General features: G+C 47.0%; 1 pseudogene across 1 annotated transcript; it reads right to left on the bottom strand.

The window, feature by feature from the left end:
* Positions 1-2,214: 2,214 nt before the first annotated feature.
* On the bottom strand, positions 2,215-3,450 carry LOC125354370 (annotated as a pseudogene). The gene has a single exon (XR_007211483.1). The product of XR_007211483.1 is annotated as an E3 ubiquitin-protein ligase RNF115-like (transcript).
* Positions 3,451-5,398: the final 1,948 nt, after the last annotated feature.

Genomic DNA, 5,398 nt, shown 5'->3' with positions numbered 1-5,398 from the left:
CCCATGTGGCCTTCCAGCCTGGTTATAAGGCAAACATCACAGTCAAACTTGCCACATGCAGGTGGCCAATGAGGACATAACACTTACAGAGCATGCTAGGCCGCACGCAGGTGGCCAGTAGAGTTACAGTCTGTCTCATAGTATCTATTTGGACCAACCTATCATTCTAGTTAGAACTGGTGCAAGGATTTGGCGGGGCTCACAAGATGCAGGTGGATACACCTACTCATAGGAGGGCAGGGGTTTAACCTTGAACGTTCCTTGAAACTTCCATGCTTCAGGTGGTCAAGCAGTTTACACAATCTTATCACAGCGAAGGGGAACTTCCCTGGATAGGGTGAGGGAGATCTTAGTGAAGATGGAGTTGGCTTCTGCTCTAATCTGAGCTGGAGTCAACCTGAAGTTCCTCCACAGTTAATGATGGCACTGGCCAGATCTGACATCCCTATTACATAGAGCATGCCAGGTCACACGCAGGTGGCCAATGGAGTTACAGTCTGCCTCATAGCAACTGTTTGAACCAACCTATCATGTTAGACTTGGCACACGGATTTAGCAGGACTCACATGATGCAGGCAGATACACCTACTCATGGGAGGGCACAGGTTTAACCTTGAACTTTCACTACTCAGGTGGTCTAGCAGTTTACACAATCTTATCACAGCAAAGGGGAACTTCCCTGGATAGGGCAGGGGAGATCTTAGTGAAAATGGAGTTGGCTTCTGCTCTCTTTAACTAATCTGAGATGGAGTCAATCTGACACCCCTCAACAGCCAATGATGGAGCTGGCCAGATCTGACCTCCACATTACACCAGCCAGGGCAGGGAAATTCATAAGACTTTTCTTTCTTTCTTTTTCTTTCTTTTTTTAAAATTCTTCATTTATTTAATTTTCAACACTTAAAGAGCATCTGTGTGGACATTGTTAGTCTTGGAAAGTCAGGCCTATCTTTCCCAGGCCGAGTTATTTAGGGCATGATCACATTCATCAGCTTGACCCTAAGCACAGCCAGAGCCAAGCAGAGCAGGATAAGCTTCAGAGATGAATAATCGGCTTTAAAAATTAAGACAACAGAAAATTCCAATTTCTAAAGAGCAATAAATGATCAAAAACACTGAATTGGCTATAGAAGCAGTAATGAAGTAATTCTAAGACAAAAGACAGTAAACAATTGAAGTGCCAGACTTTGAAGTCAGGCCCCACTTCTGAGATAAGCAGGCCCTGTGGGCAAACCCAGGACAAGCCCATTAGGGCCCAGTCGGTCTAGAACTCTAACCACTGGGAATGCTTAACTCTAACTGCCCCCAGAGTGCCTCGAGCCCTGAGCCAATCAGATTTGTACCTGTGTCCTAATCTTGCTTGCTTGAACACCTGATTGTTGTAACTTTGTTTTTTGCCTTTATAAGCCCTGTGTAATCACAGCTCGGGCTTCCTCCTAACCTCTGCTGTGTTGGTGGGGAGGACAAGGCCCAAGTTGCAGCTCGCTTGAATAAAGCCTTGCCTTGCTTTTGCATTTCGGAACGTCTGAGTCTCGGTGGCCTTCTTGGTGGTCGTCTTGTGACTTGGCACAACACAATGAGTTGAGGATCATTAAAAAAAATCTCGGGGCTGGGGATATAGCCTAGTGGCAAGAGTGCCTGCCTCGGATACACGAGGCCCTAGGTTCGATTCCCCAGCACCACATATACAGAAAACGGCCAGAAGCGTCGCTGTGGCTCAAGTGGCAGAGTGCTAGCCTTGAGCAGGAAGAAGCCAGGGACAGTGCTCAGGCCCTGAGTCCAAGGCCCAGGACTGGCCAAAAAAAAAAAAATCTCAGAACTGAAGATTTCAAACATCTTTCTATGTCTATACACTGCCCACCTCATCCCACCAACATTAAGATTCCCAGCACATGGCATGCTGGTTCTGAGGAAACTGCTTCTCTTGAAATAATGTCTGAAAACCAAAATGAGAAAACCTAAGTGTGCGATGATGGACCAGTTTTTCCTTCCCACTGTAATTTTCTTCAAGTTCTTGGAGGATCAAGACAAAACAAACTCAGTAGTCTCTGATTCCTAAATTAATCTTACCTCACTCACTGCTAATGTGGTCAAAATGTTTTTGTATGATTAAGACAAAGGGATTTATACTGGTAGGACTTTAGGGCACTAGTTCCTCTGTGTTTGCTGTGAAGTATGTTCATGGTGGGCAGAGGCAGGAAACATCCATCACCAGACAACAGGACACACAGCAGGAGCCTAGCTAGGCTTTAAGGAACTGATTCTATTCAGGCAGGAACAAACCAACATAATTGTTTCACACTTATAAAATATCACTTTGAATTCAGGAACAAGAGGCATTTGGTTGAAGATACAATTCCATCTGGAGGAACTAACTTTCAATTTAGAGAAGAAAACACTCATGGCATTCATAGTATGGGTTGGGGCTTCTTATGTGATTCCTATATCCATCTACTATGTTTGTTTTGATACAATTTACAGCTATGGTAATAAGACTACCACAGACAGCCCTGGTTCAGGTATGGTCTTTAGTTTCAGAAAGTCCGTCTGTCATGTAGCTGGCTGTCCTTGCTAAATCTGTTGCTTGCAGAGGCCTCAGAGTTCTGGGTTTGCCGAGTAGAGTCCTCACCATTTAAGCTCTTCCTACATACAGGGCAGGTGTCATGCAGTTCTAGCCATGGCATGATACAGCTGATGTGGAAGAGGTGACTGCAGGGAAGCTGCCGGACTGCTTCCTCAACTGTGTAATCTTCTTTGCATACTGGACATTCTAGGCCCATCTCAACTTGCTCCTGAGTTACTGTCACTGTTGGAAGAGATGTGATCTTTTCCTTGTTCCCTGGTCGAGGCCCTCTGTTTTCCAGTTGTCCTAAAAGCTGGGTTACAATGGCATCAAGCCCTGTCTGACCCCAGGCATAGTCCTCAGGGTTAGAGTGCAGCATCCCACTCCAAGAAAAAGGGTGAGGGGATCCAGGAATTGTAGAATTTGCAAAGAATCCTGCAAAGATCTGTTGTATTATTTCTTCAATAGCTGGAGATCTGTCAGGAGAACTTCCCCGAGACCTGTATCTCAGAGTCATTGCCAGCCGTGGAGGCCGACTTGGTGCCCAGAAGTCAGTGTGAGTTTGGTGACCCCTCTCATTGGCTCTATTATCATGATCCAGTGGGTTATTACTTAGAAATGGTCTAAAATCTTGGAAAAACATTGTGTGATCCAAATGGCCCTAGAGCTCAGCAAAATGTGTTGATGTGCTATTGTCTATCCGGCTGCCACCACCACCTAAAAAAACTGGAATCATCTGTCACTTCTTCAATAAAGCCTGATTCACATCTGGGACATATATATTCCGGTAGTTTGGGGCTGACCTGGCCCTTGCAAAAGTGGCAGAAAAAGCGGTGCGTGGCCACAGCGGCGCCGACGTTGGCCCCAGCCGCCGAAGCCTCCGCCATTTTCAGCCTCCGCCGCGGAGGTCGGAGAGGGCAGCGGGCCCGACTCTCGCCAGGCCGCTCCTCTGGGCTGCGCCCGCTACCGCCGCCTCAGCACGCCCGGCCGGCCACTCGGCAGCCCGCGCTGGCGGTCACCAAGACTTTTATTTCTAATTAAGCACCAAAAAAGCTGGCAATAGAGCTGTGGCACAAGTGTAGAGCACTAGACTAGAGCAAAAAAAAGCTCAAAGACAGGGTCAATGCCCTGGAGTTCAAGACCCAGGATTGGCACACACACATGTTGTGCCAAGTTGCAAGACCACCCCCAAGAAGACCACCGAGATTCAGACACTCCGAAATGCAAAAGCAAGGCAAGGCTTTATTTAACGAGCTGCCAACTCGGGCCTCGTCCTACCCACCGACACAGCGGAGGTTAGGAGGAAGCCCCGAGCTGTCGGGAGCCGAGCTAGCAGCTAAGCTCATCCTGACCTCTGGCTGTGCTGATGCCGCCAAGATGTCGGGAGCTCGGGAGTCAAACCTGCAGCTAGGTAAATTATCACCTCTGGCTGTGCTGTTACCGCCAGGATATGCTAAAGGCAAGGACATTTGTTCACAGCCACTGTCCGGAATTACTTTGCTATGTCCCCACCTTGCTATGTCCGCTGGAGTAGATTCCTATGTTAATCAACCTTGTCCTGTGTTTACTGTAATCAAATGTCGCAAACTTCAAAGACTCTTTATGTTCTGGAATGTTAACAATCCTATGCTATTCCCTGGTTCCAAAACTGCATATAAGCTGGGAGTTGGAATAAACTGTTGCTGCAGTCTTGAGTCTCAATCTCGAGATGCAGACCTCCCGTACCCCATCTTTGTCTCTTGTCTTTTTTCTCTTGCCTTATTTTTCCTTTTCCGTATCCCTGCCGCCCCTCAGTCAGGATTTCTGTTCCCCTGCCGGCTGGCCCGGCAGGTTTGGCGCCCGAACAGGGACTTGAAGGCCTGGGATCGACGGCAGGTGACCCCCGCTCAGGTAAGGACGTCCGAATGCTTGGGAAGGAGAGCGGGAGGAGAGTGTATTGTCGGGAGTAATAAATTATGGGACAATAGCCGCATGCTATACATGCAGGCCCCCAAAGGCATGCTTAATGCCCGGGCAGTGAAAGTTGGCCAAAGTAACTTAGAACGTTTCTTTTATTTTATTGAGAAAGCATGCCCCCAGTTCCTGGAGGAAGGAACCAATAACTTAGAAACTTGCTAGAAAATTGAAAAAAAAAATAAAAAATAAAAAATAAAAAATAAAAATAAATAAATAAAAAAGGGAACATTATGATGCAACTGGCCCTGAGAAAACCTCAGTGGATGCTATTATTCTTTGGTTTCTGGTCCGAGATTGCTTAGATCTTAGCCATGAATAGATTAAATTCGATCAGTCAATTGGAGACACTGAACAGGGACCTGATGAGTGTTGCCCAGCTCTGGGAGCGTATGCTGCTGCCTGGGAAGAGCTGAGAAAATTAACAAGACCTGAACCCACTGAGCTAGACATTAAGGAAGACTCAGATGGCTCAGACTCTGAGGAGAAATTATTCAATAAGCCTATTAAAGATAGATTGACCTATGTTGAGACTATGTTAAAATCAGTTATAGCTCTGTTGTCACAGCTTCATCCAGAACAACAAACTCCTTTAAAGGGAGTCCTGGCAGACTTACAGCTCTCCTAGGTGCAGGCTGCTAGCAGGGGGGAAGGGACCTGAGGCTAGGGAAATGCTAACACCACCGAGGTAACTTCTCCTGACCCAGCGCTCTATTTCCATCCACCAGGACAGATTTGAATCCCCAACCAGGGTGAGTGACCATTAGACTGGAGCTTACATTTTCCATAAATCCACTGGGCTAGGTCAAGGAGATCAGCAATTGTGGGTGTTTGGAGACAACTGATCTCTAGTTCAGCTCAGCTGGTTGCTCCTCAAGTCTA

The sequence above is a fragment of the Perognathus longimembris genome, chromosome 7, assembly GCF_023159225.1.
Source record: "Perognathus longimembris pacificus isolate PPM17 chromosome 7, ASM2315922v1, whole genome shotgun sequence".
Lineage (NCBI taxonomy): Eukaryota > Metazoa > Chordata > Mammalia > Rodentia > Heteromyidae > Perognathus > Perognathus longimembris.
Note: the sequence above shows the minus strand (reverse complement) of the source record. Positions and strands in the feature narration are given on the sequence as shown.